Source organism: Hypanus sabinus, chromosome 24 (genome assembly GCF_030144855.1).
Source record: "Hypanus sabinus isolate sHypSab1 chromosome 24, sHypSab1.hap1, whole genome shotgun sequence".
NCBI lineage: Eukaryota > Metazoa > Chordata > Chondrichthyes > Myliobatiformes > Dasyatidae > Hypanus > Hypanus sabinus.
The window spans coordinates 4,304,203-4,322,030 of record NC_082729.1 but is presented as its reverse complement, the minus strand read 5'-3'; the positions used below and the strand labels follow the sequence as shown (position 1 = coordinate 4,322,030).

The window sequence follows — 17,828 nt, the reverse complement described above, 5'->3', positions numbered from 1 at the left end:
GTTGCCACGGGTGGCAGTGGAGGCCAAGTCATTGGGTGTATTTAAGGCAGAGATTGATAGTTATCTGAGTAGTCAGGTCATCAAAGGTTATGGTGAGAAGGCAGGAGAGTGGGACTAAATGGAAGAATGGATCAGCTCATGATGAAATGGTGGAGCAGACTTGATGGGCCGAATGGCTGACTTCTGCTCCTTTGTCTTATGGTGTTGTACCTTGTCAGGTCAAATGATAAGGGGAGGAGACAGCTCACAATACTCCAACTAAGATCTGGCCAATGCCTGGTAAAACCTCAGCACAGTGTACAGAGACAGTTCATAGCTCCTTGAAAGTGGCTACACAGGTTGATGGGGTGGGGTATCAAGACGTAAGTTCTAGTTGCCTTTGTTAGTTGAGGTATTGAGTTCAAAAGACAGGAAGTTATGTTGCAAATGAGGAGAAATTTCTTTAGCCAAAACATGGGGAGTCTGTGGAATTCGTTGACACAGGAGGCTGTGGAGGCCAAATCTTTGCATATATTTAAGGCAGAGACTGATAGATTTATTTTTTTTATTGGTTTTTTTATGCATTTTCTACAACACTACGGATAAGAAAAAACCCCAAACCAGAATGAAGAAAATTAATACAGTGCAAAAATAAACATACAATAATAATGTAATACAAAAAAGATCATTGAGAAAGCACCCAAATTGAAGTCATATAATGTTAGTATCCTCCCCAAGCCCCACAGCAAAAAAAACACTCCAGACCAACCACAACACAATATAGAGAATATAAATCAGGACATTCAAACCCCCAAAATTGTAAATAAATTTGAAAACAGAAGATAATAATGCCTACTACCAAAAAAAAAGAGCTGAAAGCAAGGGACCGAAAAAAAATCTTTAATTAAGAGGAAGGTTATGAAAGTGCTCAATAAAAGGTCCCCAGACCTTAGGGAACTTTAAATCCGAATTAAGAACTGAATAATGAATTTTTTCAAGGTCTAAGCAGGACATAATATCATTAAGCCATTGAACATGCGTGGGCGGGGCAACATCTCTCCATCTACAGAGGATTAAACGTCTAGCCAGGAGAGAAGCAAAAGATAATATTCGACACTTAGTCGAACTCAAACGTATATCTGTCTCACCCAAAAAACCAAACAAAGCAATTAAAGGGTTGGGTTCTAAGTGGTGATTCAGAATATCGGATAAAGTTATGATAGATGTTTGATTGATCAGGGGATGCTGAAGGAATTCAGCAGGTCAGGCAGCATCTATGGAAATGATAAGCAATCGATGTTTTGGGCTGAGACCCTACCATGCCTCCTCGTAACCAATTCAATTACATCTCCAACTCTGCGAAATGATAAAAAGCGTTATTGCTGCCTGAGATTGTGCCTCTGTAGAGAGAGTTACATGCACCAAGTTCCTGTGAGTTCACATCACAGCTAACCTCACCTGATCCCTCAATATCACCTCCCCGAATTAGAAGGCACAGCAGCCTCCACTTCCCAAGAAGATTGAGGAAAGCCAGGAATTCCCCCCATTTTAGCTGAATTTTACAGGAGCACCTTTGAGAGCACCCTGACAGTTGCATTTCCATCTGGTGTGGGAGCAGCCAAGCATCGGACCGGGAGTCCCTACAAAGGACTGTGAGAACGGCCGAGAGGTTCGTGGGGTCTCCCTACCGTCCCTCGGGGACATTTATCAGGAGCGCTGCGTACACAGGGCCCTTAGTATTATCAGGATCCCACCCGTCCATCCAGCATCCTCTTTGACTTTCTACCATCAGGCAGGAGACTCCGATGAAGAAAGACAAGAACGGTCAGGATGGGAAACAGTTTCTTCCCTCAGGCCGTTAGGATTCAGAACTCCCTGCCGCATCGCATTCAAAGTGTCACTGGTTAATCTGTTCTGTACCTTACAATATTTAATTTATGCACTTTAGTTTGTTTACTTATGTGTAATCCATCTGTAAATTTCATACTTACTTTCATAAGTTATTGTGTGTTATGTGTACTACTGTGTGTTACACCCTGGTCCGGAGAAATGTTGATGGTACACATGCATATAGTTAAATGACAATAAACTTGAGTTGACTTGGCTTGACATAGGTTCAGACGTTGTCGCTTGTCACATAATGCATACACAACATCCCAAAGTACATTGAGAATGGTACAGCTGTTGCAAGGTAACATAAACCAATGTGTGCTGTTTACAACATGAAGAATGATGGGGGTCACCTTGACTTAGGGCAATCTCTCCTGATTTTTATTTTCACTCAGTCATACTATTGAGGCGATGCCTCAGAAACGTCTCTCTCTCCCTTCTTCCTCTCACTCGCTGCTGCGTTTGATCGGTCTCTCCTCTCGCTCGCTTGCTGCTCTTGGAGGAAGGCGCCTGTATTTGAACAGTCTCTCTCTCTCCCTCTCAGTCACTGCTGCCAGCGGATGGTGCCAGGGTGTTGGGTCTCGGGCACGGTTTAATCGATGCGGTTTGGACACTCTAGTTTCTAGTCACTTCTTTTCTCATGGCTATTTTAATCGACTTTGATCGGGGGCGAACTGGTTCTGCAGCCTGCAGTCAACAAACGACACAGCGCTGGAGTGAACTGAACTGAACTTTCCTAGACTGTCCGAGGACACTGCTTGATATTCTGTGTGTTTTTTGCTGTTTGCACGAATTGCTCTTGTTTTTTTTGTGTGTTGGGTGTTTGATGTTTTCTTTGAACGGATTCCATGGAGTTTCTTTGTTTTATGACTGTCTGTGGGAAGATGAATCTTGCATACAGCACTTTGATAATAAATGTACTTTGAACTTTGAAGATACCCACTGAATGTTTCAGGAACAGCTTCTTCCCCTCTGCCATCAGATTTCTGAATGGACCATGACCCCTCAGTACTTTTGCTCCCCTTTTGCACTACATAGACAATTTTCATATTTATTTACTGTAATCGATAGTATATTTTGTGTATGGCACGGCACTGCTGCCACAAAACAACAAATTTCATGACATCCATCAATGATAGCAAACCTGATTTTTATTCTGGTTCTGGCCTCTGAGCGTTCCAAGGCACCAACAGACGTGTGCGTCTACACTTTCCGAGGAGATTGAGGCCCGTCGCCACTCTGATAGCTTCCTGCAGGAGCACCATTAGGACTGTCCTGCCTGGCTGCATCGTTGTGTAACCCAGAAGCTAAAAGGCATCAGGCCGGAAGACTCGATGACAGGACAGGAAAAATCGCCAGGGTCTCCCTCACCGTTGTTTCTTCTTCCTCGGCTGTCCATCGATTTCAATAGACAATAGGTGCAGGAGTAGGCCATTCAGCCCTTCGAGCCAGCACCGCCATTCACTGTGATCATGGCTGATCATCCACAATTTTGATGTTGACTGTGCTGAGAGTTTTACTCCAACGCGCCTTGCCCAGTAATAAGACAGATGGTGTCATGCCCCCACCATACAGTCTCTCTGGGCTTCTAAATCTGATGCTAAGTGGTACACAGGAGTGTAACAGACTTAGCGGATAAGGAGGCTGCCCTGCAGTGACAACTAACTAGTCTAGTGATGCCATCCATTGACCAGCACTCCGGTTCCTCCGCACACCACCAAGGTGGCAGTACCATCGACCCTTTGGGATTCATCTGCCACAGACACCATCAGACGCCCTGCTGCTGGCGTCTTCATTGGGTGCAGCCTTTGCCTGAAGGGGCATAACCTACAAAGTAGCAAAGGCATGCTTACCTCCCTGACTTAGCTAGCCATGATCCTACTACTAGATTTAGTCTAGTAGGTCTACCGAAGGAACATCACCTTCACGGCTAGGTTAGACCTGTCAGAGAACAAATCTCCGCCATACTTCGCTGATGTTCGCTGAGTGTCACGCCTACGCCACGGTGAGGCGCCAAGGTAGGATTTTGTAGGAGTTTGTGACATTTACTGGGATTGTTGTGGACAAAGGGCCCGAAGCATTGTTGAGGATCCCTGCCACCCATCCCACAATCCCTCTGACCCACGACCGTCAGGAAGGAGGTACAGGAGCGTCACACTGGGTAACATCTTCTTCCCACAGACTGTGAGACTAATGAACACCACCGAGGGCTTATCACTAGGACAGCGTGTTGTTTACTGTTTACTTCTGCTGTGTGCTACATACGTGCTGAATTATATCTTATTAACTTATCTGTGGTAATATCCTGGTTTAAGTGTTCTGTGTGACATATGTTTTGTGGGTGCACTGTGGTCTGGAGGGACAGTGTTTCATTTGCTTGTATATATGTACAGGCAGATTCCTAAGGTCCTCATAGCTGGGGGTGGGATTGGGGATAAGCTCCCAGTACCTATAAAGTGCTCCAAATGGTGTGCGATTCTAACAGCCTCTGACAACCAAGTCCAACTCTTGGCCTTCACGTGTGGCTTAGCTACTAGGCCCAGCGGAACTGTTTCTACTGACAAGAGAAGGGGCAAAGACGGACCACTGGCGCCTCAAAACTAGTTGCTTCGAGCAGGTGGGCTCGTCAGCTTTGGACAACAGTCCGCTTAGGAGAAGGAAAACTGAATTTAAACCTCTGCTGCCTTGCGGCCATACCAACCCATGGAAAAGGCTTTGGGAGTAAACTCCAAGGAAGAAATCCAGAGCTGGGGTCCCTAACCGTTTTCTGAGGATGTGACTAAACACATTGATGAAGGAAGAGTTATAGATGTAGTGTATATGGATTTCAGCAAGGCATTTGATAAGGTACCCATGCAAGGCTTATTGAGAAAGTGAGGTGGCATGTGATCCAGAACTGGCTTGCCCACAGAAGGCAAACAGTGATTGTAGAAGGGTCATATTCTGCATGGAGGTCAGTCACCAGTGGAGTGCCTCAAGGATCTGTTCTGGGACCCCTTCTCTTGGTGGTTTCTATAAACGACCTGGATGAAGAAGTGGAGGGATGGGTTAGTGAGTTTGCTGATGACACAAAGGTTGGCGGTGTTGTGGATAGTGTGGAGGGCTGTCAGAAGTTACAGCGGGACATTGATAGGATGCAAAACTGGGCTGAAAAGTGGCAGATGGAGTTCAACCCAGATAAATGTGTGGTGGTTCATTTTGGTAGGTCAAATATGATGGCAGAATATAGTAAGACTCTTGGCAGTGTGGGGGATCAGAGAGATATTGGGGTCTGAGTTCACAGGATGCTCAAAGTAGCTACACAGGTTGACTCTGATTAAGAAGGCATATGGTGTATTGGCATTCATTAATCGTGGAATTGAATATAGGAGCCGAGAGGTAATGTTGCCGCTATATAGGACCCTGGTCAGACCCCACTTGGAGTACTGTGCTCAGTTCTGGTCGCCTCACTACAGGAAGGATGTGGAAGCCATAGAAAGGGCACAGAGATTTACAAGGATGTTGCCTGGATTGGGGAGCATGCCTTATGAGAATAGGTTGAGTGAACTCGGCCTTTTCTCCTTGGAGCAACGGAGGATGAGAGGTGACCTGATAGAGGTGTATAAGATGATGAGAGGCATTGATCGTGTGGATAGTCAGAGGCTTTTTCCCAGGGCTGAAATGACTAACACGAGAGGAGACAGTTTTAAGGTGCTTGGAAGTAGGTACAGAGGAGATGTCAAGGGTAAGTTTTTCACACAGAGAGTGGTGAGTGTGTGGAATGGGCTGCCGGCAACGGTGGTGGAGGGTCTTTTAAGAGACTCTTAGACAGGTTCATGGAGTGTAGTAAAATAGAGGGCTATAGGTAAGCCCAGTAATTTCTAAGGTAGGGACATGTTCGGCACAACTTTGTGGGCCGAAGGGCCTGTATTGTGCTGTAGGTTTTCTATGTTTCTAAAGCAGTTGGCAACCTCTGCAACGACACTGATGCCAAGCTGTATCGGCGCTTTCCCTTCCCTTGGACATGGAGAGGGGGATCCTGCTGCCTGGGCAACAGCCGGTTCTTCAAAGTCCACCAGCGGCACAAACCTATGATCCCCTAGGATCGACGGCTGCCTTCTAGGTACAGGCAGATGATAATAAACTTGAAATTGAACTTGAGCTTGAATCTCTGTATTTGAAACTGAAATCAAATTCAAAGCAAACCTTCCAATGCAAATAAATTAAACATAAGTCATTCTTATGCTTGGCCCCCATCCAAGAGATATTTATTAGGCTTTCTACATTTTCTGACTTTGGTTTACAAGGTTTCTCAGGTTTATCAGTGGGTGGCGCAACAGAACTGCCAGCTACGGTCGGTTAATTTTGCCATTTTCACTCATTTTGGACAACTTCACTCACCTCAACTCCGAATGGACTCCACACCCTACAGACTCATTTTCAAGTACTCTGCACCTCATGTTCTCTGTATTATTTTATTTATTTTTATTTGCGCAATTCCTCACCGTTTTCTGTAAGGAGTTTGTACGTTCTCCCTGTGACCGTGTGGGTTTTCCCTGGACGCTGCAGTTTTCCAAATGTGTGTGGGTTAGTGGGTGACATGGGTGTAATTGGGCATTGCGAGCTCCTTGGGCTGGAGGTGTTTGTTGTTATGCTGTATCTCCAAATAAATATATAAAACAGTTAAATTATTTGTCTTTTGCACACTGGTTGTTTGTCAGTCTTTGTGTATGTATAGTTACACCATAAGATATATATGCAGAATTAGGCCATTTGGGCCATCACGTCTGCTCTGCCATTTCCTCATAGCTGATTCATTTCCCACCCAGTCTCCTTCCTTCTCCTCCTATCCCTTCATGCCCTGACTAATCAATACCCTATCAACTTCCACCTTAAACATACCTGTGGAAATACGTATTGAACTTTGTATGTTTTGTAAACATTTGTGTGACAAAATGGAATTGTACAATTCCCAGAGTGCTATGCTAATATGTTGCAATATACGTGCGTGTCTAAAGTAACAGGAGGAAACTAAAAGATATGTGCTTACTAAAGGAACACGTGATCACAAGCACCCAATGTACTGAGCATTGTGTAGGAAAAGGGAAGTAGACGAGACAAGCCAACTGTAGATGGCAGACGAACACAAATGTACCGGCTGATGATTGGAAGGACTGTGCACACTGGCAATCATAAGCACATTCTGTTCTTATGCATAAAAGGCATCCTTTGTAAAGGGTGAGGTGGAAGTCTCCTCCCATCTCTGGTAGAAGTGCAGGTGATTGTTTCTCTTGCAAGTAATAAATTGACTGTCATACACTGTGGAGTAGACCCTTCCAGCCTTTCATAGCCTGCCGCCCAACAATCCTCAATTTAATCCTGTCCTAATCACAGGACAACTTCCAATAACCAATTAACCCATTAACCAGTACGTCTTTCTCACCACTCACCCTCTGCTCTTCCTAATCGACATAGTTTATGGACTGGACACTGTCATTCATGTTGTACACACAAAAAAAATGCTGGAGAAACTCAGCAGGTCAGGCAGCATCTAGGAAAAGAGTACAGTCGATGTTTCGGGCTGAAACCCTTCAGCAAGACCCAATTTACTTAGGTTTGAGGAACAAGACCTCATATTCCATCAGGTTGGAGGCTACCAAAATGGAATATAAGGTGTTTGGGTACATTTCAAGTGGAGGTTGATAGATTTTTGATTAGTTAGGGCATCAAGGGTTATAGAGAGAAGGCAGGAGAATGGGGTTCAGAGGGAATGGCAGAGCAAAGGAGGGTGAGAGGTGATATGATAGATGTGTATAAAATGATAAGAGTCATACGTAGGGTGGACAACCAAAGACATTATCCCAGGATGGAAGGACAAAGCATAAGGTGATTTTGGGAATGTATAGGGGGGGGCATGGTGTGGTGATGTCAGAGGTAAATTCTTTACACAGAGAGTGATGGGTGTGTGGAATGCCCTGTCGGGGGTGGTGGGTGTGCGAGATGTCCTGTCGGGGGTGGTGGGTGTGCGAGATGTCCTGTCGAGGGTGGTGGACGTGCAGAATGCCTGCTGAAAAACTCAGAGACTTATTGAGCATTACAACATAGATACAGGGCACTCGGCCCATCCAACCTATGCCGGCCACAATGCCCACCCTATTTCTGTGTTTGGCCCACATCCTTCTAGGCCACACCCCTACATATACCTACAGTACTGTGCAAAAGTCTTAGGCAGATATATATAACTAGGGTGCCATAGAATTTTGTACAGTACTGTATTTGTTAATGTGGAGCAGAGTGCTAATTTGTAAGTCTGGTGGCAGCAAGCGATGTTGGGAATGGTGAGGGTGGAACATTGTGGGAGAGGGGTGGGGACAGGTGACAGAGAAGGAGAGCGGGGGATTGGGGGTTGTGGTTTGGCATGGGTGTAGATACACCCAGCCCTGAGACACCAGGCAAGGTCATTTGATTCCAAACAATTGGTTAATTAATCATTACAGAATGTCTCTCTGGTGCTTCCTGCTCCCTCCCCTCTCCCTTCCTGCTTTCCCAACCATGATTCCCCTCCCTTTGTCCCCCTTCCCACTCTCAGTCCACAATAGAGACCCATATCAGAATCAGGTTTATCATCACTCACACAGGTCTTGAAATTTGTGTTTTTTTTTGCAGGAGCAATACAGAGTAATACATAAAATCACTAACCTGCTGTGCACCCTAGCTATGTCTATGTGCCTAAGACTTTTAAAAAATGCTGTATGCACTTTGATAATAAATTTACTTTGAACTTTGGACCGGACAAAAATAGAGAAATCTCAGCAGAAAAGGTGCGGTACGTTTCTAGGGTTGTTTACCGTCCCCTGAGGGAACAGCGCACACACCACTGTTCCCTTCCATTCTGTTATGATACGATTCCTGCTGACACAAGGATCTGGTTCAGGGAACAGGTTCCACGGTTGAGTTTGGTAAGCGAGTTATAAATAGCTCTGTGTGATGAATGCAATGAGAGAGCTCGGGGAGCGTCCGTCCTTACTTCAATATCTTGTATTAGAAGCTCTGCACGAGTTAAGAGAAAGATGTATTTCACTGGCAACCTCTATGGCTCTCATCATTGCCACGTGCCTTGGAGGCATTGGGAATTGATCTGTAATGAACACCGTCAAATGGAAAGTAAATGTGCCTAAGACTTTTGCACAGTACTATGTATATATATAAATTGTAGAGGTTGAGACTCCAGCAAGAGTTCTCGTGGGACATCACCTATTATATCTTTCAAGCCAGAAAAAGACACATTTCTGTTTCACCTCATCTCAATAATGCCTTGTACACAGGAAGGTTCTGCTTTTGACAACTTTTGACCCTCAAAATCCTTTCAGAAATCTAAATATAGAATCCATCGTCTACTTTCTCCACAGTGCATACTGCTTCTTCAATTGACTCTGGTAAGTTGGTCAAAGTGAAGTCTCCATCACAAATCCATGAACAGGTGTTCCATAGGAAGCAAGCAGCCTATCTGGATTCATCGCAGCCAGGCATAACAATAGCTTTGTCCAAGACAAGAAGAACCTACAGATAATAGTAGACACAGATCCGTCCACCGCACGAACCAGCATCCCATCCACTGACTCTGCCTACACTTCCACCATCCTGGTAAAGCAGCCAAAATAATGAAGGACCCCCACCCTTCCCTCCTACATTGCCCTCGATTTTTCAATCATTTTTATTGAGATACAGCAGGGGACTAATCTGTCCGGCAATTCGTGCCACCCCGCCCAGCAATACCCCAATTTAATCCTATCCTAATCAAGGAACAATTTACAATCACCAGTTAACCTCCCAATGGGTTTGTCTTTGACTGTGGGAGGAAACCAGAGCACCTGAGGGAAACCCATGCAGTCACGGGGAGAGCGTATGGGCAGTGACAGGGATTGAACCTGGGGAGCTGGGTATTGTGAAACGTCGTGCTAACCACAACACCACCGTGCTGCCCCATCATCCATGATCCAAACTTGTAATTAAATACCCAACTAATCTGGTAGTGTCAAAGGTTAGAGAGAGAGCAAGCAGGAGAATGGGGTTGAGGGGAAAATAAACCCACCATGATCGAGTGGCGGAGAAGACTCAATGGGCCAATTAATTCTGCTCCTAAGTCTTATGGTCTAAACCCTTCTACAGGCACTAGGTTCATATCTCTCCAGTCAATGTACTATCATCTGCCTTCATTAGGGAGAGCTCCCCTGCCAGGAATCATTCCTACACTGCCCGAGAGAGCAGACATCTCTTCCCTAAACAGGAGTCACCGACCCCGCAGAAGTCCTTCGATACTGAGCTGAGGATTCAGTCTAAAACGTGGCGCTTAGGTTTCAGAAGTGTGACTCTAAGGATCAAGGATCAACTTTATGCACCTCATATATTTACATGTATTAGGATTCTGCTGTGGTGTGTTGGCATCGCATGCAACAAAAAATAACGTTTAACAATTACATAGAATAAAGAATTATATAACAGTAAAGTTTGAAGTATCATCATCATTATGGGCCGCGTCATATGATATCATCATTATGTGTCATGTCATATGATGTCATCATTATGAGCTGTGTCGTATGACATCATCATTATGTGCCATGTCATTTGACATGGGCGACCTTGATCTTTCCACGACCATGATTGTTCTTGGCTAATTTTTCTACGGAAGTGGTTTGCCATTGCCTTCTTCTGGGCAGTGTCTTTACAAGACGGGTGACCCCAGCCATTATCAATACTCTTATGAGATTGTCTGCCTGGTGTCAGTGGTCACATAACCAGGACTTGTGATCTGCATCAGCTGCTCAACACCTGCTCCCATGGCTTCATGTGACCCTGATTGAAAGGATAAGCAGGTGCTACACCTTGCCCAAGGGTAACCTGCAGGCTAGAGGAGGGAAGGAATAACTTACACCTCCTTTAGTAGAGATCTATCTCCAGCAGACATCCCTAGAAGTACAGATATGGAATCAAATATGTATAAATACCAGCATGTATTTACAGTGTAATAAAAAGTGGTTTAAAATGTTTGCAGTGTTGTGAATGAGCTATTAGATAGAGGGGGTTGGGGAGGTTATCTAGAATGGTTGATCAGATGATCTGCCTGGGGGAAAGGAAGTTTTAAGATGTTGTGAAGTTTCTGTTTTAATAGCCCTATAGTGCTTTCCAAAAGGGAGCCTTTGGAAAAGGCAGATGGGTGGTGGGTAGCCCACAGAGACAAAAATGATAATGACTGAGTCATAGCTAACATGTAGCCTTGTGAGATTTAGTGAGAAAATATCCATGTTCAAAGGAGGAATTTTTTTCACCTTCGCTTGTCACTTTCTTTCCGAAGTTACAAATAATGCTCCTTTCAGGGGACTGGAAACTAAGCCATTGGTCCAGTGGACCTTTGGGCACTGGTCCAACATGACAAATGGATTAATTCAGCTCATAGTCCATTGTCAACACACTCTGATTAAATTGGCACAGTGTAATTGCACTCTGTGGAAAGTCTGCCAGAAAAATATAATCTTGGAAAGTTTAAAATAAACTCCCTTCTGGCCGCAGATGCACTTTCCAGGGATTGAAAAGAGCTGGTGGCCCATCGAGAGAGATATTCCAGCAGTAGGGGGAGTTTACAAATTTCTACAGATGTACTGTGGAGAGCTTTCTGACTGGCGGCATCACTCTCGATGGGTGGGGGATTTACTTGTACAAGATTGAAATGAGCTGCTGAGAGTTGTAAGCTCAGTCACCTCTTTCAAAGGCACTGGCCTCTGTAGTATCCAGGACAGCTTCCAGGAGCAATGCCTCAGTAAGGACCCCCATCACCCAGGACATGCCCTCTTCTCATTGCTACCATCGTAGGAGATACAGAAGCCTGAAGACACGCACTCAACCATTCAGGAACAACTTCTTCCCCTCTGCCATCTGATTTCTGAATGGACATTGAACCCATGAACACTTACTCACTACTTTTTTATTTCTATTTCTGCACTACTTACTTAATTTAACTGTTTTATATACGTGTATATATATATATATAATGTAATTCATGGTATTTTTCTATCATTTTATATTGCGTTGTTTTGCTACCGCAAAGAGAGCAAGTTTCACGACATGTGCAGATGATATTGAACTTTATTCTGACTCTGATTCTGATTTAGTAACTGGCTCGCTGGATGTGTGATAAGGAATGAATCACAACTCAGAACTACAAACACGACAATGTCTGCTCATGTTGGAAATCCAAAGCAACACACACAAAATTCTGGAGGAACCCAACAGATCAGACATCATCTATAGAAATGAATAAATAGTTGTTGTTTCAAACCGAGAGCCTTCATTAGGACTGAGAAGGAAGGGGGAAGATGCCAGAATAAAAAGGTGGGTGGGGGAGAGGAAGGAGGATAGCTGGAAGGAGATAGGCCAAGCCAGATGGGTGGGAAAGATCAAGGTCTGGAGAAGAAAGAACCTGATAGGAGAGAAGAGTGGGCCATAGCAGAAAGGGGAGGAGGAGAGGATCCAGGGAGTGGTGATAGGCAGGTGACAAGAAGTGAAAAGAAGGGTCTCAGCTCAAAATGTCAATTGTTTATTCATTTCTGTAGACGCTGCTTGGCCTGCTGAGCCCCTCCAGCATTTTGTGTGTATTGCATAGCACAAAGCTCTTCATCCACTAGTGATGTCATAGTTAGCAAAAGAGTTCCATGCACCTTGTCATTCTTAGAACATGTTACAGGCCAACAAGACTATTGACGATGATCACACTGCCAGGTTCAGGAACAGTTATTACCCTTCAACCATCAGGTTCCTGGACCAATGTTGATAACTCCACTCACCTCAACCTTGAACTGATCACTGTATACAACCCATTTGGACCCACTTTCCAGGACTTTACAACTCATGTTCTTAGAATTATTTATTTATTATTAATGTTATTATTTTTTTATTTTTTCTCAATCACGCTGGTAAAGCCTAAGGTACGGCCATAGCCAAGAACATGATTATCTATTTTCTTTGCTTGTTGATATCCTAGATGCTTCTATGTTTCCTATTCATCCATTGGTTGTATTGTCTCCTGCTGCTCTGTTTTGTATTCTACCAGCTCCATTGCACCTTTCTTTATGTTTAATGTTCTGCAGTTATCCAGTACAAAGTTCATATTTATATCTTTAGAAGATAGTCAAATAGTCCTACCATTTGAATTAATTGCTTAGCTTCGCTGATGAAGGAGTGCAGATCTTCAAATCATCCATGTATAGAAGGTGTGTGATGCACCATCAATAACTCTCGGAGACGGGAGGTGAACGATAGGCTTTTATTAGCAGCTAAAGGGACCATGACATCTTGGAGACTGAGGGAGGAGCAGTGCCTCCAATCGCCTTTATACAGGGGTCTGTGGGAGGAGCCACAGGAGCAGTCAGCAGGGGGCGTGTCCACAGGGGTCTGTGGGAGGAGCCACAGGAGCAGTCAGCAGAGGGGCGTGTCCACAGGGGTCTGTGGGAGGAGCCACAGGAGCAGTCAGTGGGGGGCGTGTCCACAGGGGTCTGTGGGAGGAGCCACAGGAGCAGTCAGTGGGGGGGCGTGTCCACAGGGTCTGTGGGAGGAGCCACAGGAGCAGTCAGCGGGGGGGGGCGTGTCCACAGGGGTCTGTGGGAGGAGCCACAGGAGCAGTCAGCAGAGGGGCGTGTCCAGACAGGTATATGTAGTTTACCACAGTGTGTTATGGTATAATTCATCTGGGTGCTTCTACGAAGTCTGTAGTTTGACACCCTATTTTCATCCGATTCAGTAAATTAGAGAAAGTTATTAGTATTATATTTTTTTCTTTTCTCAGCTCAGGCTGGTAAAACCTGAAGTAAGGGCATAGCCAAACAAAGCTCAAATAATTTCTCAGTTGCTAGGAACTGTTGAACTATTCTAGTGGTGTTTAGTATTGTGGCTTCCTGGAGATTTATATAGATATTGCTGTGTAGCCAAAATTGTTTAATGCTCTCGTGTAGTGCTTTTGGGATGCTGCCATTTGTAGATATCACTATTGGGACAACTTACACCCTGTTCATATTCCATCTCTTTCAATTTTCTCTTTTAATTCAGCAGTTTTCTGGTGTTTTTCTGATTTCTGTAAGTTATATACTGTATGTTTGGAATGGCTAAATATACTGTTTTAACTAAGTTCTTGCTTCTTTATCCTGTAATATTATATCTGGGAGGTTATTATGGATTGTCTGATCTGTGATAGTGGCTCTGACTCTGAAACTGGACTAGGCTTGTATTTGTAGTAAGGTATGGATTCTTCATTGCTGTTTCCATACAGTTTTGTTTGACTAGTCATGGTTATTATCCCTGAGCTGAGCCCTGAAGCTGGCGGACCGGTGGAGTACTCTTAGTCTGGCTTCCACCCTCTGACCTGTTTGGCATTGGTGATCCTAAGCACGAAGCCCTGACTCCAGCCAACACAGCTCTCCGGGTCACTGAGGCACACAAGCCTCCAAACCCAATGACAACGTTGTGGTCCTCTTGGAGGAGATATCAGTAGTTCGACGAAACATGCACACTCACGAGCAGGATCGCCGAGCCTGACGCGCGGTCCGCCTGCACAGCCGTGTAGACCTCACAGTGAAGTCCGTGGTTGTGACAGCAGTCTGGCCAATATCTTATGAAGCCTCAGCTTCAATGGACTGCCGATGCTGGGATCTGGGGCGACACACAACCTGTCAGACGGACTCAGCAGAACTGGCAGGATCGGTAGGTTGAGCCCTCATGTCGGGGTGGAGGATGCAACAGCATCAGGGTTAATATCACCGGCATGAGTTAAGAAATTTGTTGTCTTTTCGGCAGCAGTACAATGCAATACATAATGATAGAGAAAAGGTGAATTACAAGTATATATATAATAGTTGAATTAAATAAGCAGTGCAAAAATAAAAATAAAAAAAGTAGTGAGGTAATGTTCATGGGTTCAATGTCCATTCAGAAATCGGATGGCAGAGGGGAAGAATCTGTTCCTGAATGGTTGAGTGTGTGTTGTCAGGCTCCTGTACCTCCTCCCTGATGGTAGTAATGAGAAGAGGGGTCTTCAGGCTCCTGTACCTCCTCCCCAATGGTAGTAATGAGAAGAGGTGTCTTCAGGCTCCTGTACCTCCTCCCTGATGGTAGTAATGAGAAGAGGTGTCTTCAGGCTCCTGTACCTCCTCCCTGATGGTAGTAATGAGAAGAGGGGTCTTCAGGCTCCTGTACCCCCTCCCTGATGGTAGTAATGAGAAGAGGGGTCTTCAGGCTCCTGTACCTCCTCCCTGATGGTAGTAATGAGAAGAGGGCATGTCCTAGGTGATGGGGGTCCTTAATGATGGAAGCTGTCTTTTTGAAGCACTGCTCCTTGAAAATGACCTGGGTACTATGCAGGCTGGTGCCCATGATGGACCTGACTGAGTTTACAACTCCCTGCAGTAGCCCCCCCCTCCCACCAACGCCCCCATACCAGATGGTGTTGAGGGGAGGTGGCCAGTGCAGAGAGGTGGAGACAAAGATGAATATCTGTATTATTGTTCGCTCCTCTCATTAAAATTACAGCTTTATTTACAACTTAAATGTATTCATTTTCTATTTAGAGATACAGCATGGTAACAGGACCTTCTGCTTGCGGTGCCCACTCAATCCATGTGACCTCCTAACCGGTACGTCTTTGGAATGTGGGAGGAAGCCCCCACAGTCACGGGGAAAAAGTACGATCTCCTTACAGGAAATTCAAAACATCCGTGGTAGGATTAAATCCATAAATGCTACTGACTGCCCATTAGGCTGCTGGCATTTATGGTAGCAATGAAGGTCCTCCAGCTCTGCCTCTCCACACAGCTGTAAAAGGATTCTCCTCTGCTGTTTCCTTAACAATGTTGTTTTACCAGTCAGGGTTGCTGGCCGTGAGCTGAACTCCCGATCCTGGTGGGCCTGGTCGAGGCACGCAAGCCTCCAAACCCTACGAGAAGGTTGTGGTCCTCACAGCAAGCAATGGGTGGTTCAGCTTGTTGTTCGGTTCTGTGTGAAGCTAAGGGTCTGTAGATGGACAGTCTTTGTGGACTGCAGGTCAGAACGCAAACTGCTTCCATTTATTATTTGTATGATTTGTCTTCTCTGCACGTTGGGTGTATGATGGTCTTTTTTATAGGTTCTTTGCTGTTTCTTTTTCTCGTGGCTGTCTGTACGGAGACAAATCTCAAGGTTGTATAACGTATACATACTTTGATAACAAATGCACTTTGATTTTGAACTCTGAACTTTTCAGTTTCGGATCATAACCTCTCTGTGTAAATAATGAAGAATTCCCAAACATCTGTTTGCCCAGCATTTGACTTTGTGGATATTAGAACCTGAGTCATTTGTAAATAGTCATACGATGTCCTAAGGGGGATGTTGGGGTGGATGTGGAGATGATTTCTCTGCAGACAGGACCCAGGTTATGACAGGTTTCTGTTCCGGAGCACTGCTTGTAAACTGAATGGTTTGGTAGTTGGGAATGAACAAAAAGACGGAGGTGCACCAGGATCCCAAAGATTGGAGTGAGAAGGGAGCCAGCCAGCCTCAGTGAGTCGGTGGGAAAGCAAGGGTATCTACTGAGCCATCTCTGCTCGACCCAGCCCAGCCCCCAGAGGGGGGAGAGAAGGAACACAAAACCCTCCCAATCACACCCGGCAGAAAATGCCTTACATCCCCACAGCAGCCGGCAAATCCCTCTCCATCCTTCTGCCAATCTCTTAACAACTCCCATGTTCAAGGTGCCTGCGAGTTGGGATATTGTAAACTGGAGGGGGTCTGTAGTTGGAGAATCTTCACCAAGTGAGATATTAAGTAAGAAAGAAAAGAAAATGACATCTCAGAACAGCTGAAATATATAACCATGAGGAAGTCTGCAGATGCTGGAAATCCAGAGCAACACACACAAAATGGTGGAGGAACTCAGCAGGTCAGGCAGCATCTATGGAAGGGAATAAACAGTCGACGTTTCAGGCCGAGACCCTTCTTCAGGACTGGAAAGGAAGGGGGAAGCCTCCAGTTGAAAAGCTGGGGGAAGGGAAGGAGGCCAGCCAGAAGGTGACAGGTGAAGCCAGGTGGATGTGAGAGGTCAAGGGCTGGAGAGGAAGGAATCTGATAGGAGAGGAGAGCGGACCACAGGAGAAAGGGAAGGGGGAGGGACACCAGTAGGGACTGTTTGAATGGAGGTGAGGGAGGAGGTGCATGGGCAGGTGTAGCTCTTTATCCACTAGCAAGGATAAGTGCTGGAAGCATGATCAGTGGGGAGGAATGAACGGACAAGGGAACCATGGCGTGAGTGTCCCTGCAGAAAGCAGAGCGAGAGGGGGAGGTAGGCTGCTGCCTGGTCTGCAGAGCTCCTCCAGTGTTTTGTGCCTGTTGCTCAGATTCCTCTTGTTTGTGGGGGAGGTAAAGATATTCTTGGTGGTAGGATCCCTTTGAAGATGGCAGAAGTAGCATTCGAAATATATAACAATCTTGTGAATTGTACTAAAATAATCGCTTCAATACCAGTAGCATTTGTAAACATGTAAACGTGACAGAACAGTTGCCAAGAGATCATTGTTTTGGAAGATTAGCAGGCGTAAAAATGAATGGTGTTCAGTTTGAACTATGGGCTCTGCAGTACGAGACCCTATCAGGAGCAGTGGGGGGCAGCCACAATCGATCCCTAAAGGACACAAATAAGATTAAGAGAGTTTGACAAAACCTCTCCACCCACCCACCCCAAAAGACTATCTCACATTCGTGACTCAAACCCGCTTTTGACCTCGGGAGAGATTGTGGAAAGCAGGAGCGTGCGGTTCTGACTCTTTCCACACTCTGTTCGAGAAAGTCCTGCCGGAGACGGCTCGATGCCCTCGGGGGTTCATTACGGCGCAGGGCTACTGCTCAGGAACAATTATAATGAGGAAACACGTGCCCCCCCCCCCCTTGGGGTCTTACTGCAGCAT

The 17,828-nt window shown here is 45.4% G+C and overlaps 1 long non-coding RNA gene across 1 annotated transcript in view; it reads right to left on the bottom strand.

Moving 5' to 3' along the window:
- Positions 1 to 598: 598 nt before the first annotated feature.
- LOC132380417 (uncharacterized) overlaps positions 599 to 17,828 on the bottom strand; it is a 122,518-nt gene continuing 105,288 nt past the window's right edge. The window contains exon 3 of the long non-coding RNA XR_009507757.1: positions 599 to 2,556. This is a non-coding gene — a long non-coding RNA (uncharacterized LOC132380417). The remainder of the gene's footprint in view (positions 2,557 to 17,828) is intronic.